Source organism: Lolium perenne, chromosome 6, assembly GCF_019359855.2.
Source record: "Lolium perenne isolate Kyuss_39 chromosome 6, Kyuss_2.0, whole genome shotgun sequence".
Classification (NCBI taxonomy): domain Eukaryota; kingdom Viridiplantae; phylum Streptophyta; class Magnoliopsida; order Poales; family Poaceae; genus Lolium; species Lolium perenne.
This window is the reverse complement of record NC_067249.2, coordinates 23,293,357-23,313,188: the sequence shown is the minus strand read 5'-3', so window position 1 is coordinate 23,313,188 and position 19,832 is coordinate 23,293,357. Positions and strand designations below refer to the sequence as shown.

The following is a 19,832-nucleotide window of genomic DNA, read 5'->3' as shown; positions in this document are numbered from 1 at the left end:
GAGACTGAGCAGGGGACGGTGGGCGGCGGCGCGAGGCGGCGGGCGGTGGCGGACGTAGTTTGGAACGGACTGATGTCTTCTTCATCTGGCGCATCTTCCTTGCGGGCCGACGCGGTCGCCGGTTCCGTAATGGTGAGTGTTCCATCTCCTCTGTTCTGTCTATCAATTTGTCCCTTTTGCCGATGTTTTTTGCTAATTTCTGTTTCCAATTTTATAGGCGGGAGGCTGTAGCTACGTTGAGTGGTGCGATCCCTCAACAACGCCTTTTCTTCTCGATTTGCTAGGTGATATCCACGATGCAGTGTGGAGTCTGCAGGACCAAGTTGTAGCTCCACATGAATAGACAGAGCTGGTAGGATTGTTGCTGCGTTTACAGAGGACATTGATCGGAAGATGCCCAAATGGATGCAATTAAAGCAAGATTGGAGAAAAGGGAGAGAAATACAATGTATATAAATGCTTTGTGTATGCGATTGTAGTTGCAGGAATTGTAGTTTCAGGTTAGTAGGAAGAGAAATGGCAGCAGTTGTTTCCATTGTAATGCCAGAACTTATTTGCTATGTTATGCAAGCATTGTATGCATATTTGTGCAATGAAATAAATTGGATCTTTTCCAAAAAAAATAGCAGGCTAAAGTAATTTGCATTCACATAACTTAAACATAGCAGGTTCAGTGCCCAGAAATTCACACAATATCACAAGATTAAACTAGAAGTACCAGAATTGCATTAAATATGACAACTAGCTGAATTCTGGTTAAGTGCACATGTATAGCAGATAACAAAATATCAAGTTAACTTCGAAATTTCAGCAGCTTTTTTAGTAGTTCCCAGATGCAGTGTAACCCATCATTCCATCATTCCAGGGAGAACCTCTCTCTTTCGTTTTCTTCCAGGGCCAGTAGCAGCAGGGAAAGTTGCAGATGGACAGGTTCATTTTCCTTGTTTTAAAGTGAATCGCCCTTGACCAAATATTCAGTTTTAGTACTACATGAGAGGAAGATATAGTGCCAGACTACTACTACCACTCAGTTTTCATTTCAAGTAAAAACTTCGACCAACAGAAATCAATGTGCACTTTGAGAAGATGCATCACAAGAACTCAGAGCTACATGCTGCGAAAAATAATCTATGCAGGGACTCAAGAAACTTTGTGAAAGATGACAACTAACTGAATATCTGGTTCAGTGCGCATAGGTAGCACACTAGCACTTATCAAAATATGAGATTTTGTTTCATGAGATTACTCATTTCCTCAAGCATTACATGATGATAACAGGTTCATTTCCCTGGAGCTAACAAAATATGACAAGCAGAAAAGAGGTATTTCAGTGTTCGGATCAAATCTGGGATATTTAGTCTTCTTTCTCACAATGTGGCCTTCTTCTTCCTTATCATAAGAATAATCATCATCAGAGGTCTCGAATTCAGCTTCTTTGTTTATTTCTTCCAGTACTTCCTCAACATTAGCTACAAGGTCAATAGAAACTGCACCGGTAGCATTTTCACCATCTACCCATCTTTGAGAAGCTCTCATCTTTGTCTTGAACTGTTTTGCTTTCTTTCTAAGATCCACAACCTCCGACTCCTCTCCACTGTCATCACTGTGTGGCACATAGTCACTATCTTCCGAATCTGAATATTCTTCACCTATTTTTTCAGTTCCATCTATGTCAGCATCTCTCAACACTATATCTTGACAAAAAGGGATTTCCACTTGAGATTGCATTGATGAATTGATAACTTGTGAATTTCCAGTCATACCTTGTGAGCCTGTGTCAATATCCCTTCTCACATAATTCTGCGCAAATGATCTTCTTCCACTCGCATTCTTATCTGGACAACTCATCACTTGTGTAAGAACATAATCATCTGGCACCAACACATTTTCTAGCTGACCAACAGAAGTAGAAGTAGGAACACTCTCATCATCCGCAGCAGTCATAACTTCAGGCACATCCGATATGTCACTTTCACAATCAGCTAAGCCAGCAATTTCATGTTCAAAATCACTACCACTAGATATACTCACAACATCCTCCTGACCGTGGTATTCGACATATATATCTGCAACACCTCCATCTATTGTGTGCTCAGACATCTTCAAACATCCTAGATCATCATACAGTAACACCAAGCCATTGACAAGCTCTTTACCAGGATGTAAAAAATATAGCTTCATCGACTCCTTGACTTCCATGTGATCTTTTAGAAACCCCACTACCTCATGTAGTGACAACTTGTCTCGCTCGATCTCAGAAATCGCCTCATCACCCCCAACATAATCCAACTCCTTCCCAATGTGGACGAACTCCCCACCAAAATTGAACCGTATAGTAAGAATTTTCGTAGGATCCATACTGAAAAAAGATGCAGTTGTTTAGTTCCAATTCAACCAAACTGAATTATTCATGCCCGAAATTTTGCAGATTTCCTCCCCGTGGCTAAACCCAAAAACCCAGAATTTGCAGAATATATGCAATGGATTTGAACCCATATAAACCGAACCATCTTTTACTGATTGGAACCAATAGGCGTCTGCTGCAGTCGTCGCCGCGCAGCCACGATCATCCACTCTGCGCCATGGTTGTTGCCGCGGAAGTAGGGAAGAGGAGTTTTCACGGGGCACGGCTGAAACAGAGCGATTGCAGCAGGGCGTATATATCTCCGAGAAAAATGGGCTGCACGTACAGGCTCGGCCCAATAAACATGCCTTCATCTCCCAGCCCACCCGGAACACTCCCTTTCCAGCCTCAACTTTGCCACGTCAAAATCCCAGCGTTTGGAAACCAGCATCATTCAAGATTAAGCCGGGATCAGTGAGTTGAGGGTGCTCATTTCAGGGATTGATAGTCTAGGGTTCGATTCCAACACCATCTACCACTTTAAGGTTTTTTTCAGACTTTACTCTTGTTTAATCTAGGTGGTGCTGGTTTCGAAATATGCGGTGTGACTGGGGATTTGTTTATGTTATTGTGGGCATATTTGTGGTTTGGTCATATGGATTTTGAGAAATTGGAGATAGGTGAGGGAGAATTTTTTTAATGCCCCATCTTTATCCTCTGTCTACACGGAACAATATTTTTTTTAGTCTGATTGAGATTATATAGATCTGTCTGTGTTATAAATTATGCATACACATAAATGTATTTTTTTTTTGGGTCTGCTTGGAATTTTATAAATATGGTATTTATCAAATTATCTAAAACGGTATGAAAATCCGAGTTAAGATGGGACAACTGAATCAAAGTTGTTCAATGCCTTTTAGTAATTTTCCGTCTAATAGTTGTGAGAAAATGAGACATTCCCTAGTGATTTCATTCTTACATACTGAATTATACTTAATGAATTTAAAATAGTCTTTTATTTAACTTTGTACACATGGGAAAAGGTTTTTTCTTAAATAATTTACTTTTATGTGATGTTTTTTATTTGATAATATAGTCTATGTTGTATTTTTGTGACATGCATCTTATCCCACTTTGTTCTTTGTTGGCACACAACAATATTAATTTTTCATTGAAAATTAAATTATATATGATGATCTATAGATGAACCTATAAGTTTCTTGTGCTTGAATTTTTTTATTTAATATACCTTAATGAAAGAGCATGGAGCATCCATGTGTGATTTTAGTAATTAATGGTATTTTCTGCGAACTAATATTTGCATTGAGTTATATACTTGAAGAATTCGTCCATCGACAATGGTTTTCAGGTGGATTTAAGATTGGATGCCACGAAGATTGTAATTTGGATTGAGTACTTGGCGTCAAGATCGACAAAGATCTTCAAGGTGTGATCCGAAGGTTGAAGAGATTTGATCAGTAACAAGTATGTCTTGAATAAAAAAGATTGCGTGAACATTCAAGTTTACCTTCAAGACATCATTTTCAGGATGCAGCTATTGAACTTATAATCTAAACATTTAAACATTTTAAAATATACCAATTAATTTTGAAATGTATACTATCATTGATAAGTTTTAATGAAAAAATATGCAAAACCATTTCCATGTTGACTTTCCTAAATATTTACTTAATGGGTTGTGAAGGTAAAAGAGGGTTTTAATAATGTTGAAGGCCAGAGTATGAATTAAAAATAAATGTATTAATTAAAAATAAACAAGGTGTAAAGGTCATTGTGGGCGGATGCAAGGAATAACTTTAGCGTAAGTGCCAACCTATTATTATAGTTACTTGAAATAATTGACCATACATAGGAAGGGTCCCGTGAGCTTTCTTCTTTAAGCTAAGATGAACATGCACTACGGATAACTGCACTGACATGTATTACAAAACTAATATAGAATAATCATAATAATTCTTTAATATACACAATAAGGCTCTTCTCTTCCCTTCTCTGGTTTTGGAAAAATTATCATGTTTAAGACGGGTGTTGGGTTTTCTTTTGCTACAATCCATCTACCTTTTATTCACCAATAAATAAAAGTACTACCTCCGTCCCGGTTCATAGGGCTTGCACGTATTTTTAGGTCGTAAATTTTATTAACATAATACATAATATATATTAAAAAATATATATCATTAGAAAGCTTAGATGTTCTACTTTCTAATGATATAATTTTTTTACTATACAATTGATATTATGTTGGTCAAATAGGCAACCTAGGGATACGCGCAAGCCCTGTGAACCGGGACGGAGGGAGTACACAATTGCATGCATGATTTATAGTTAACTTCTACAAGCGCATCACGATTTATGAGAATGTGGCTGGTGCACCGAAGAAATAAGTTGGGAAAATTTTATGGTGTATTTTAGTTAAACTATCTCCTACGGATCAAAAGGGTTGTACTTTTTAAAATCCCGTCTACATATTATTCACTAGGGGAAACAAGCTAAGAAATGTGTGTATAATTTATAAAATAACTTTTACAATCATTATAGGTTTGATCATGTGGCTGATGCAACGTAGGAGCAAGTTGATACCATTTGATAGTGTATTTTAATCCAACTCAAGCCTAAGGATCAGAACAACCATTTGGATTGCAACTCCATTTGTCAATATAGTCCTCATGAAAACCAAGCGACGTGAATAAACTTGTAGAAACTCTGAGGTGTCTTTTAGAAAAGAGTATTTTATATGGGCATTTCTTTTTCAACGACAATTCTATAATCCCTCCCGTGATGGACACATTATATATAGACGGTAGATGGGCCGGAAAGCAAAAGTATACCTCTAATTAATTAACCAAAAAATTCATGTATTCTTAATTTAAAACTTGTTCAGGGAAAAGAGCCTCTCGCCCACCATTGAACAGCTTATAGTTCAGTACGACTGTGAGAAATGTTAGTATAAGATAAACCATTGTGGTACCACTATGCACTTTGTTTCCTAGCTTCCAGAAGATGTCTGCTCAGATGTTCCTTCACAAATTACTCTGTTTCATTTTAGCAGATTAATTAGATAATACAAACTCAAGTACTCAACTAGCTTGACTAGAAGATGAATCACTGATGCAGTTGGGTATGATGACAGACGATGCTATTCTCTTAAGCTTAGGTCGATGGTAACATCTTAGAATAGTAAACTAAATGAACTTTGATCAAGGAAAGGTCAGGTGCGTGCCCAGCTAGCTTTTTAGCACAAGTGGCGTCGCACTAGATTATCCCATGAAGACCATGCTTCAACTCACACAACTTCAACTATTCTCCCCTAATCAAATGCCATGGTATAATAAACATGGAGAGGAAACTAAGCTGAGTCTTACCACCTGCCAGTCTGCCACTGATATGCTATAGGTGGTTCACCTACGAACATGTGACCACTACAAACAGGTCAACCCCAAGTCAAGGTGGAGGCACATTTTTAGAGGTAGTTTTCTTGCACGACTATGGAATTTCTGTCGAACTTCTGAAATATTTTGCGAGGTACTTTTTTTTTAATATGACTCGTGCATGGCTCATGTGTCCCTGAAAAAACTCGCCAAATTGACATCTCTAGAAATTGTTAAAGCAAAAAAACAATCTTGTACACTTTTTAAGAACAAAACCACACTCAGATGCAAATTATACAAGTAAATGACGTTTGGAGTAAAGCATATCAACTCTTATATATTTTAAAACTCTACGTGCGTTGTTGTTGATAACGTGAGATACTAGTTTATGCGTTTCAGAAGAGTGTAGAAGCAACTACTTGATTAGATTCCCAAAGTTTTCACATGCATTCGTGTCCATTTCATGGTGGCCGCCCTACTACATATTTTAATTAGCACGATATAAGTTATTATAAATTTTTGAGCCATAATTTGACTGAATTATTATTTAAGTGGGGAACACATTTTGACTGGTATGATATAGGACAAGATTAAGGCTACTAGTTTACACAAAATGTAGATTCGTGAGATCTAGGCGAATACTGTACGTACTATATGCAGATTTAACTTTGCTCTGACGCAGCGGTAATAGTATTGGGAGTACTGCCTATGGTAGTACTACGCATCAAACCATGTTGCTACGTTTTAAATTCATACGTGTACATTTGCTTCTACGGTATTTCAAGCTACATGTATATGATGATCTGCATTTGTTGAAGTCATTGTCTTGGGGATTCGAACTTTCTCTGGGGTTAGAAATTAAGATCTTAATTTGATCGGATGATGATGTTTGTGCATTATTTCTCTTTTTTAGAGGCATTGTTTTCGAGAATCTTTTTTGCAGTTTTGATATTGTATTTGGTGGTGGTTAAAGTGTGTTGTTGCATGTGTTTGGTCACCGCGTTAGGGTCTTTGTTCTTTTTTTGTTTTTTCGGTTGTGTCTATCTTTTGATGTTTTCAGATAACTTATTGGTGCAGAGGCTATGTGTAATTAGTATCTTCACGATATTAATTAGTTTTCTTTATCAAAAGTGTTATGATGTAGGTACTTTTTGACTTTGCATGGAGTTGAGCTTACTTGTGTGACAACTGCCAAGTACTCGTCAATCTTCAAATCCGTCATTGATATAGTTTTCAAACTGTTTTATGTGAGTACCCGTGGTAGCGCAGACATCATGTGACGCCCCGGAACCGGTACCATGAGGATTCGAGCGATCCCGCCGAAATCCGCACGATATCGATCCAGAGACGCCCTCCGACACGACGTGCGTGACGAATCACACACGTGATGCCAGAGGAATTAACACGAGCGGTAACATTACAACAGTATTACAATAGAGCCCACAAGAAACATATATTACAACAACGACTCCAACGAGTCAAGATACAAATATACAATACAAAGATCCAAGTCATACAGAAGATCGAATGCGTCCGAGTACGGACAAGATACAAATTGGACTAAGAGTCCTGAAGATAACCAGTGGCGTCCATAACCCTGCCCAGGCCAAGCCGGAAGGGTAACCTTGCTAACATCGTCATCTCGTACCTATTTGTCGAAAAGCGTGTTCCGGAAAAAGAGGAAGAAAAACGAGGGTAAGTACCAATGGCACGTGCTTGCGAGACAAGACCAGCTATGCTTGCTGGTGGGCGGTGTAAACTTCGCCCGGCTATATGTGGAGTTTAGCGGCAGCAAAGCACTAACCAATAGAGACACGCTACAACTTCCGTCTAATAGAGAAGGTGAGAGAGCGCATAATCTAGCAGTTCTATACTCTGTAAACAAAAACCCAGCCATTGCGATCCCCCTTAGCCAAGAGGTACTAACAAGGCACTCACACAGTTGACAATTTTATATCCATTCCATTATAATAGGGCTAACTTACTACGCAAGTAATTAGCAAGTTATTAGCGAAAACATTAGGTGTAAGTTGTTCTATGATCGAGTTAAACAGCTCCAAGTCGTCCATAACCGCGGACACGGCTTATCGATAAGATGTACACCCTGCAGGGGTTGCCCAAATGTAACCATACACATGCTCGACCCACTTACGACAGGTGGATGTCTCACAACAAGACCGTTCCCAGTTCAACAAGAAAGTCTAGGGGGGCCACCCGACTAAGCTACCCGTAACGAAGTCCGGCCGTACTCCGAAGCGGACTCAGGGTTTGCGTTAACGGCTAGGCGTGCAAACCACACGCTTCGCTAAACGTTCCGCGGGGTAGAATACAGAACATAAACACCCGAAGGCAACAGGAAGTAAACACCCGAAGGCAACAGTATATAAACATGCATGCGCCAAATAAAACCAAGGTTGTGGCCCCCTTTTCAACTGACTTGAGAAAAGGTAATGGGTGAGGGGGGTCCCAATAATCGTCCCCACGCATGGGTAGAGCGCTCAATCTTGGAACAGATAACAAGAACTCGGGTCCTAGGGGACATTAGCAAGTCAAAGTTCCGATGCTTTCGTAAAGGGGCTCACGGATGCCTCTGCAATATTATTATCCCTTAGCAATTTTAGTTGTAGAAAAAGTTTTCATCATCATTTGGAAAAGGTAGTACATGTGTCAACATCCCAACAAGATATCCCGAACATTTCGAGATATCAACAGAAAACCCTAAACTCGCCTACGACTCGCAAAGCTGGCAAACAACAAACAATAGGTAGGGCGAGGAGGTGTATCTCGGAGATGTAGGTTACAGGTGGATAGGACACGTGACACAACAGAATCGCAACATAAGGATAGCAATAGATCAAAAGAGCATGTAAAAGTAAAATAGGTGAAGGGGTGGGCTCGCCTGTGAAAAGCTGCAGAAGAACTTGTCGTATCTCACAACACCACTTCGCGATCCTATCCGGGAAGAAGCAAATGCTAGACAATCAACGGATGCAAGTCTTACTACTACGGATAAAGAAGATCCAGCATGATCAAGATGATATGCATGACATGGCAAAGATGGTGCAATGCAATTATCCAAATTAAGCGGGATCGAAACCCGGACAAACAATTAGGGTTGAAGTTGCATTTTCTACCGACAAATTAAATGTTGATTAGCATGGCATAACATGGCATAGGTGATCTACTTCAATATTAATCGGAGCGAGGAACCGTAGCCGGTAATTCCCAAATACTCCACGTTTAATTATTAGGTGCGATGCAAACTATATCGGAACCACATGATGCAGGATGCAAACAATTATATGGATGTCATATTCAGATTTTACACATTTTTCTAACTGAAATTCATATATAATACATTTGATTTTGAGCTATAGATTAGAAGATATATAATAAACATGTTACGTAATTGAAATAGAAGAAACATAAAAGACAGGAGAGAAACTGGAAGGTGATGCTTTGTTTGTCTGCCAAAACTGAAGCGAAAAACAGATAGATCGTGGATAGGCGATACTGCCACGCTCGGGATGGATAGCTAGCAAGCTAAGCAGACAGGTAGGCAGCTAGATCAGATGGGTATACATGTGTGTGTGCTAGCTGAAAAGGGTGTAGAGGTGGTACATGTCTTTGTGTGTGTGGAGGCGCAGGTGGTTGATGACCCACAAGTATAGGGGGTGTATCGTAGTATCTTCGATAAGTAAGAATGTCGATCCCAACGAGGAGCAGAAGGTGTTGACAAGCAGTTTCGATGAAGGATTCACTGTAAATGCTCACAGACAAGTATTCAGGGGGTTTTGATGTAACAGATGAATAAAGTACGAGTAAGTAAAGTGCGAGAGTAACAATTGCAGCGAGTGGCCCAATCCTTTTTAGCACAAAGGACAAGCCGGTTTGTTTACTTATAATGACCAAACGTTCTCGAGGACACACAGGATTTTAGTCTAGTGCTTTCGCTACATACGGCTAATTAATCTTCATTGTTTTGATAAGTGTTGTGTGGGTGAACCTGTGCTAATGTACCGCCCTTCCTAGGACTAATACATACTTGTGATTATACCCCTTGCAAGCATCCGCAACTACAAGAAAGTAATTAAGAATAAATCTAACCACAGCCTTAAACTCTGAGATCATGTTATCCCTCCTGCATCGATATACCAACGGGGGTTTAGGTTTCTGTCACTCCGGCAACCCCGCAATTGGCAAACGAGTACAAGATGCATTCCCCTAGGCCCATAAAGGTGAAGTGTCGTGTAGTCGACGTTCACACGACACCACTAGAAGAATAACACCACAACTTAAATATCATAACATTGAATATTACTCAACCATAATTCACTACTAACATTTAGACTTCATCCATGTCCTCAAGAACTAAACGAACTACTCACGAGACATCATATGGAACATGATCAGAGGTGATATGATGATGAATAACAATCTGAACATAAACCTTGGTCCAACGGTTTCACTCAATAGCATCAACAACAAGTAGAAATCGATACCGGGAGAGTTTCCCCTATCAAACAATCAAGATCAAACCCAAATTGCTACGGCGGTGATGATGTCCAGCGGTGGAGATGGCGGTGATGATGGTGTAGATGATGATGATGGTGATGGAGATGATGTCCAGCTCGATGACGGTGACGATGGCGTCGATTTCCCCCTCCCGGAGGGAATTTCCCCGGCAGATCTCAGCCCGCCGGAGAGCTCTTTTCTCTCTGGTGTTCTCCGCCCCGCAGAGGCGGCTGTAACTCTTCGCGAGGTACCCTCTGTGGCTTAGGTCTTCGGGACGAAGGATTTCGCGAAGAAAAGGAGGCGAGAGGGGCTGTGGGCCCCCCTCCTCACTGGGCGGCGCGGCCAGGCCTTGGGCCGCGCCGGCCCATGGTGTGGGCCCACCTCGGGTCCCCTTGGCTCCCCCTTCTGGCTTCCTTCGTCATCTGGAAAAATAGGATTTTTTGTATAATTTCCTTCCACAGTTGATCTTCCGAAATATTGCGTTCTGACGGTGCTTTTTCCAGCAGAATCCTGGCTCCGGTGCTCGATCCTCCAATAATCATGAAATATCACTACAAGAAAAGTTGCCGTGGCCGACGAAGTTGAAGTCGCGCCGTGGTTGCTGGTGTACCATGGCCGACGATTTTGGGTCCCTCCGTGGTGCATGTCAAAACTTTTTTTTTCTCGTTTTTGAGGCCACCTAGCCCGACGAAAGCGGCCAAAATGTCGCGTATGGTGGCCCGGGACGTGGTGCATCTCGAAATCTCGGGTTCGCCGGCCGAGTCAACGCAAATCCGCACCGCCGAGGGATGTAGGGCCCAGATGGTAGCCTCTCTGGCATTGTTTTTTTTCTAGATCGCGCCATCTCGTTCAACGTTCTCCGATCGAGCCGTTTACGATGCAGGATCATGGGTCCCGCATGTCATCCTCTATGAACCAAAATTCTTTCTATTCTTGGATTTTTTTTGACCCCCTGATTTCTGGCTACTTCCTTTTTCTTTTGATCCCTTGCCGCCTTGGAAACGTTGAGACCGCTGCTGCTAAATGGGACCCGCATGTCATCCTCTATGTGCAATCAACTTTCTTTTCTTGGAGTTTTTTTTGGCACCTCAAATTTGGTCACTTGCCTTTTTCTTTCGATCCCCTGCCGCCTCTCAAACGGTGATACCGCTGCTGCTAACTGGGACCCGCATGTCATCCTCTATGTACTATAAAACTTTCTTTTCTTGAATTATTTTTGGCACCTCATATTTGGTCACTTACCTTTTTCTTTCGATCCCCTGCCGCCTCTCAAACGGTGATACCGCTGCTGCTAAATGGGACCCGCATGTCATCCTAAATGTACTATAAAAGTTTATATTCTTGAATTATTTTTGGCTCCTCATATTTTTTCACTTGCCTTTTTCTTTCGATCCCCTGCCGCCTCTCAAACGGTGATACCGCTTCTGCTAAATGGGACCCGCATGTCATCCTCTATGTACTATAAAACTTTCTTTTCTTGAATTATTTTTGGCTCCTGATATTTTTTCACTTGCCTTTTTCTTTCGATCTCATGCCACGTTTGAAACGTTGAGGAACCCGCAGCTCATGGGACCCGAATGTCATCCTCTATGTACTATAAAATTTCTTTTTCTTGGATTTTTTTTGACCCCCTGATTTTTGGCAATTTCCTTTTTCTTTTGATCCCCTGCCGCCTCTCAAACGGTGATACCGCTGCTGCTAAATGGGACCCGCATGTCATCCTCTATGTACTATAAAACTTTCTTTTCTTGGATTAGTTTTGGCACCTCATATTCGTTCACTTGACTTTTTCTTTCGATCCCCTGCCGCCTCTCAAACAGTGAGACCGCTGCAGCTAAATGGGACCCGCATGTCATCCTCTATGAGCAATCAACTTTCTTTTCTTGGAGTTTTTTTTGGCACCTCATATTTGGGCACTTGCCTTTTTCTTTCGATCCCCTGCTGCCTCTCAAACAGTGATACCGCTGCTGCTAAATGGGACCCGCATGTCATCCTCTACGTACTATAAAACTTTCTTTTCTTGGATTTTTTTGGCACCTCATATTTGGTCACTTGACTTTTTCTTTCGATCCCCTGTCGCCTCTCAAATAGTGATACCGCTGCTGCTAAATGGGACCCGCATGTCATCCTCTATGTACTATTAAACTTTCTTTTCTTGGATTTTTTTGGCACCTCATATTTGGTCACTTGACTTTTTCTTTCGATCCCCTGCCGCCTCTCAAACAGTGATGCCGCTGCTGCTAAATGGGACCCGCATGTCATCCTCTATGTACTATAAAACTTTCTTTTCTTGGATTATTTTTGGCACCTCATATTTGGTCACTTGCCTTTTTCTTTCGATCCCCTGCCGCCTTTGAAACGTTGGGTAAGCTGCTGGCTCATGGGTCCCGCATGTCATCCTCTACGAACAATAAAAGTTTCCTTTCTTGGAGCTATTTTTGACCCCTAATTTCTGGCTATTTGCCTTTTTCTTTTGATCCCCTGCCCCCTTTGAAACGATGAGGACGCTGTTGGCAGGTCGGTCCCACATGTCATCCTCTATGAACAATAAAAGTTTCCTTTGGTGGATTTATTTTTTACCCCTAATTAATTTCTGGCTATTTCCTTTTTTTCTTTGATCCCCTGCCGCCTTGGAAACATTGAGGATGCTGCTGCCTCATCGGTCCCGCATGTCATCCTCTCAGAACGATAAATGTTTTCTTTTCTTGGATTTTTTTACCAACTGATTTTTGGTTTTTTTTATTTTCGATCCCCTGCCGCCTTTGAAACGTTGACGACGCTGGCTCATGGGTCCCCGATGTCAGCCTCCCCCTACAAGAAACATGTGATCTCTGGATTATTTTGTAGACAATAAACAAGCAGTATTTCGCTACGAGCTATTGCAAACGGATAAATTAAATCTTTATTTTTACAACTTATATCTTGAATCTCCTTGTTTTTTGTTTTGGCGAAGCATAGGACTTTCCTATTTTTTTTTTGAGAAAAATCCGAACTTTCATGTTCTGGAGTGGGCTGAAATTGTACGAGTCAAAAGGCCCAGAAGGATAGTTCGAAGGCCCAGATGTCCAGATCCAGCCCAATTGAAATCTTTCTTTTCTTGGATTTTTTTCACCCCCTGATTTCTGGCTACTTCATTTTTCTTTTGGTCTTGTGCCACCTTGGAAACGTTGAGACCGCTGCTGCAAAATGGGACCCGCATGTCATCCTCTATGTACAATAAAGTTTCTTTTCTTGGATTATTTTTGGCTCCTGATATTTGGTCACTTGCCTTTTTCTTTCGATCTCATGCCACGTTTGAAACGTTGAGGAATCTGCTGGCTCATGGGACCCGCATGTCATCCTCTATGTACAATAAAAGTTTGATTTCTTGGATTTTTTTCACCCTCTGATTTTTGGCTATTTCCTTTTTCTTTTGATCCTCGCCGCCTTTGAAACGTTTAGTAAGTCTGGCTCATAGGTCCCACATGTCAGCCTGTATGAACGATAAAGCTTTCCTTTCTTGGAGTTTTTTTGACCCCCTAATTTCTGGCTACTTTCATTTTCTTTTGATCTCAAGCCGCATTTGAAACGTTGGGACCACTGCCGCACAATGGGACCCGCATGTCATCCTGTATGTACAATCAAGTTTTTTTTTGGATTATTTTTGGCTCCTGATATTTGGTCACTTACCTTTTTCTTTCGATCTCATGCCACGTTTGAAACGTTGAGGAACCTGCTGGCTCATGGGACCCGCATGTCATCCTCTATGTGCTATAAAACTTTCCTTTGTTGGATTTTTTTTACCCTCTGATTTTTGGCTTGCCTTTTTCTTTTGATCCCTCTCCCCCTTTGAAACGTTGAGTAAGTCACGGCTCAAGGGACCCGCATGTCATCCTCTATGTCCATCAACTTTCTTTTCTTGGATTTTTTTTGACCACCTAATTACTAGCTACTTTCTTTTTCTTTTGATCTCAAGCCGCATTTCAAACATTGAGACCGCTGCTGCAAAATTGGACCCACATGTCATCCTCTATGTACAATAAATCTTGGATTATTTTTGGCTCCTGATATTGGGTCACTTGCCTTTTTCTTTCGATCTCATGCTGCCTTTGAAACGTTGAGTAAGCTGCTGGCTCATGGGTCCTGCATGTCATCCTCTACGAACAATAAAAGTTTCCTTTCTTGGAGTTATTTTTGACCCCTAATTTCTGGCTATTTGCCTTTTTCTTTTCATCCCCTGCCCCCTTTGAAACGATGAGGACACTGTTGGCAGGTCGGTCCCACATGTCATCCTCAATGAACAATAAAAGTTTCCTTTGGTGGATTTATTTTTGACCCCTAATTAATTTCTGGCTATTTCCTTTTATTCTTTTGATCCCCTGGCGCCTTGGAATCGTTAAGGATGCTGCTGCCTCATGGGTCCCGCAGTTGGCTTTTTTTTTCTTCTTTCGATCTCCTGCCGCCTTTAAAACGTTGACGACGCTGCTGGCTCACGGGTCCCACATGTCAGCCTCTATAAACAATAAACGTTGAGGATGCTGCTGCCTCATGGGTCCCGCAGGTCATCCTCTCAGAATGATAAATGTTTTCTTTTCTTGGATTTTTTTTACCAACTTATTTTTGGTTTTTTTTTATTTTTGATCCCCTGCCGCCTTTGAAATGTTGACGACGCTGCTGGCTCATGGGTCCCCGATGTCAGCCTCCCCGTACAAGAAACATGTGATGTCTTATTTTGCAGACAATAAACATTGTATTTCGCTCTGAGCTATTGCAAACTGATAAATTAAATCTTTATATTTACATAAACAAACTTATATGTTGAATCTCCTTGTTTTTTGTTTTTGCGAAGCATAGGACTTTCCTGTTTTTTTTTAGAAAAATCCGAACTTTCCTGTTTTGGAGTGGGCTGAAATTGTACGAGTCAAAAGGCCCAGCAAGATAGTTCGAAGGCCCAGATGTCCAGATGCAGCCCAATTGAAATCCTTCTTTTCTTGGATTTCTGGCTACTTCATTTTTCTTTTGGTCCTGTGCCGCCTTGGAAGCGTTGAGACCGCTGCTACAAAATGGGACCCGCATGTCATCCTCTATGTACTATAAAACTTTCTTTTCTTGGATTTTTTTGGCACCTCATATTTGGTCACTTGCCTTTTTCTTTCGATCGCCTGCCGCCTCTCAAACGTTGATACTTTGCTAAATGGGACCCGCATGTCATCCTCTATGTACATTCAAGTTTCTTTTCTTGGATTATTTTTGGCTCTTGATATTTGGTCACTTGCCTTTTTCTTTCGATCTCATGCCACGTTTGAAACGTTGAGGAACCTGCTGCTAAATGGGACCCGCATGTCATCCTCTATGTGTTATAAAAGTTTATTTTCTTGGATTTTTTTTCACCCTCTGATTTTTGGCTATTTCCTTTTTCTTTTCAGCCCCTGCCGCCTTGGAAACGTTGAGTAAGCTGCTGGCTCATGGGACCCGCATGTCATCCTCTATGTCCATCAACTTTCTTTTCTTGGATTTTTTTGAGCCCCTAATTTCTAGCTACTTTCTTTTTCTTTTGATCTCAAGACGCATTTGAAACATTGAGACCGCTGCTGCAAAATGGGACCCGCATGTCATCCTCTATGTACAATAAATCTTGGATTATTTTTGGCTCCTGATATTTGGTCACTTGCCTTTTTTTTTGATCACCTGCCGCCTTTGAAACGTTGAGGATTCTGCTGGCTCATGGGTCCCACATGTCAGCCTCTATGAACAATAAAGTTTCTTTTCTTGGATTATCTTTGGCTCCTGATATTTTGTCACTTGCCTTTTTCTTTCGATCTCATGCCGCCTCTGAAACGTGGAGTAACCTGCTGGCTCATGGGTCCCGCATGTCATCCTCTACGAACAATAAAAGTTTCCTTTCTTGGAGTTATTTTTGACCCCTAATTTCTGGCTATTTGCCTTTTTCTTTTGATCCCCGCCCCTTTGAAACGATGAGGACGCTTTGTTGGTAGGTCGGTCCCACATGTCATCCTCTATGAACAATAAAAGTTTCCTTTGGTGGATTTATTTTTGACCCCTAATTAATTTCTCGGCTATTTCCTTTTTTTTTCTTTTGATCCTCGTCGCTTCTCAAACGGTGATACTACTGATGCTAAATGGGACCCGCATGTCATCCTCTATGTACTATAAAACTTTCTTTTCTTGGATTTTTTTGGCACCTCATATTTGGTCACTTGCCTTTTTCTTTCGATCGCCTGCCGCCTCTCAAACGTTGATACAGCTGCTGCTAAATGGGACCCGCATGTCATCCTCTATGTACAATAAAGTTTCTTTTCTTGGATTATCTTTGGCTCCTGATATTTGGTCACTTGCCTTTTTCTTTCGATCTCATGCCGACTTCGAAACGTTGAGGTTGCTGGCTCATGGGTCCCGCATGTCATCCTCTATGAACAATAAAAGTTTCCTTTGTTGGATTTATTTTTTACCCTACTTAATTTCTGGCTATTTCCTTTTTCTTTTGATCCCCTGCCGCCTTGGAATAGTTGAGGATGCTGCTGCCTCATGGGTCCCGCATGTCATCCCCTCAGAAAGGTAAATGTTTCTTTTCTTGGTTTTGTTTACCAACTGATTTTTGGCTTATTTTTTCTTTCGATCTCCTGCCGCCTTTAAAACATTGACGACGCTGCTGGCTCATGGGTCCCCGATGTCACCTCCCGTACAAGAAACATGTGATATCTTGATTATTTTGCAGACAATAAACAGTGTATTTCGCTCTGAGCTATTGCAAAGGGATAAATTAAATCTTTGTTTTTACATAAACAAACTTATATGTTGAATCTCCTTGTTTTTTGTTTTTGCCAAGCATTGGACTTTCCTGTTTTGGAGTGGGCTTAAATTGTACGAGTCAAAAGGCTTCCAGCACGATAGTTCGAAGGCCCAGATGTCCAGATGCAGCCCAATTTGAAATCTTTCTTTTCATGGATTTTTTGACACCCTGATTTCTGGCTACTTCCTTTTTCTTTTGATCCTGTGCCGCCTGGAAACTATGAGACCGCTATTGCAAAATGGGACCCACATGTCATCCTCTATGTACAATAAAAGTTTCTTTTCGTGGATTATTTTTGGCTCTTGATATTTGGTCACTTGCCTTTTTTCTTGCGATCCCGTGCAAATTGGGACCCGCATGTCGTCCTCTATTTACAAAAAGTTTCCTTTCTTGGAGTTATTTTTTACCCTAATTTGTGGCTACTTCCCTTTTTTTGATCCCCGCCGCCTTTGAAACGTTGAGGACTCTGCTGGCTCATGGGCCCCACATGTCAGCCTCTGTGAACAATAAACCTTTCCTCTGTGAACACTAGCATTGACGAACTGAATGTGAACATGCGTTACAGGCTTTTTTTAGTAAATTTTGTCAACCAATTGCATCTGTATATATCACTAGTAGTACATACATCGCGAAAGCATTAGAATATTAGACCATGTTCACAAGAATAACATCAAGTCTGAACTACATTAACAGAGTGATAAAATATATTGTTCAGACCAGTACAAAATATAGGGAGTTAAACTAACACTATGCAGAAATTGGCCCATCTCTTGCATATATCCCTCTAGCAAAGGGATCAGCCACTGACAAGTCATGTACCAACCAGCTAAGAACACCGTCCGAGCTGAACTTATCTAAGGATGGTAAATATCCAAACTGAAAATCAACATCTCTATAAGCGGTGTTCTTCAGGTCTAGCTGCTTGAACTGGGTATCCCACCAGATCTTCTTGTGATGATATCTTACACCAAAATTCATTACTTTGAGCATTCTAGTGTTCTGTATAAAGAACCTGGAGACAATAACATCATTTCTCCTTCCTCGGTAGTCAAAAATCGAAATTTCTTTGAGGTGGAGATCAAGGCATTCAATGGGACAGGTTGGCTCATTATGCAGCACATGAACCTTATTGCCGGTTCTATAAAACTGCAAAGAAGTCAAATTAAGTGGTCAGTACAATAACAAAGTACTTCATAGCTATCGACTAATGAATATCTCAGGTGAGTTGAATCATGTGTTAATTGAGGACCGTGGAAGAACATAATCCCCTGACACGTTCCAATTTGATAGATGCACTTTTTTACATCTGTTATTGTCATTGTAAAGTTGGGCAAAGGTTACCAACATGGGAAACTCCAATCCGCAACTAGTTGCGGGTGCACCCCATTTTTCTTTTGACACTTCCAAGTTTCCAAAAAAAATGTAAACTAAAAGTCTGAACATACATTGTGTTCTATCATGTGCTTCTGTGAAGTTTCATCCAAAAATATGATAATATGTGATCTACACAAAAAAAGAACAAATGATGTGTAAATAGTAAGTCACACTATTTACATATGTCTTCTCTTTTTTACACAGATCACATATTATCATGTGTTTATATGAAACTTCACAGATGCACAAGATACAACACATTGTATGACAAGAAGTTTAGTTTTGAACCAACATAATATAACTCCATTGTGGATGTTCTTCTAGTACAATTGTTCAACTGATCTAGGCTAATAACAGGTTAACTCCATGTAACTCTACAGTTTTTGCTCATAGTGGTAAACAGTTAACAACAACGAATTTACCTGGATATATAGCTTCTCTGTGCAGGGAAAGCATCTAAGAAATGCAAGTAGTTGATCCAGACGAGGGCCGTCAGATTTTAGAACCAAGTTCTTCACTGTGCACAGAGAATTTTCCAAGCTTATGGGCATCATCCTCTACAGGACAATGGTACATATGTCAAAAAAAATAACAAAAATGTGAGTTAATTCAACAAGAAGAAGGCTGTTCTACCAAAAAGTTTATGCGTCGAATAACAAGTTGGCAGCCAGGGTACAACGCAAAGCCCAACACCATCAACTTTGGTGCGTTGGCGACCTGGATTAGTAGTGGAACATCATCAACGCATATGACCAATCTCTCGAGGCAAGATGCATCCATAATTTGCACCGTGTCTAACTGAATAAGTTCGGTGGTGTTGCGTTTCCAATAGCTAGCCACACTAATTGTACGAAGATTTGGCATTTGAATGTTGAGTTGGGTGAACCCGTGGACCCCCTCAAGGTGAAGTGCCTCGAGCACAATACAGCGGGTGAACAGGCGGTCGATGTTCGTCGCCTTACAGATGTAGACGTCATAGAGCAAGAGCCTTTTGAGTTGGGGGAAAAGATGCATGGAGTTGGCATGAATCTCGGGCAAATAGCAAGTAGAAATGCTGACAATGCGCAGCGTGGGCGCGCAGTGGAACGCGGACAGCGGGAAGGAGCGCATCACTGTTCCAGCATCAAATCTGAGGTTCTCGACGCAAGATAGGGTGCTGGACCGGAACCAGCTGTCGAGCGTGGTGTCGACCTTGCAAGTGGTTCTGAAGGGGTCGATTGACACGCTTCTGGCGGGGCCAGGGTGAGCGGCGAGGATACTGGAGACCGCGGCGATGCGTTTGTGGTTTTTCTTGGCGAGTTGGTCGTCGATCTCGAGGTTAAGTGGGACGGAGTGCCAGAGGTGGCGCCACCGTTTGGAGACCAAGGTTGTGCTTACAGCGGATATAGTGGGCAGGTGGGAGATGATGATGTGGAGA

At 41.3% G+C, this 19,832-nt stretch overlaps 1 long non-coding RNA gene across 3 annotated transcripts in view; it reads right to left on the bottom strand.

The window, feature by feature from the left end:
• Positions 1-7,172: 7,172 nt before the first annotated feature.
• LOC127310681 (uncharacterized) overlaps positions 7,173-19,832 on the bottom strand; it is a 102,289-nt gene continuing 89,629 nt past the window's right edge. For 2 of the 3 annotated variants that reach the window (XR_011746561.1, XR_011746562.1), the window contains exons 2-3: positions 8,636-8,709; positions 7,173-7,384 (exon numbers count right to left, since the gene is read on the bottom strand). This is a non-coding gene — a long non-coding RNA (uncharacterized lncRNA). The remainder of the gene's footprint in view (positions 7,385-8,635; positions 8,710-19,832) is intronic. The other variant, XR_011746560.1, reaches the window with a different exon arrangement.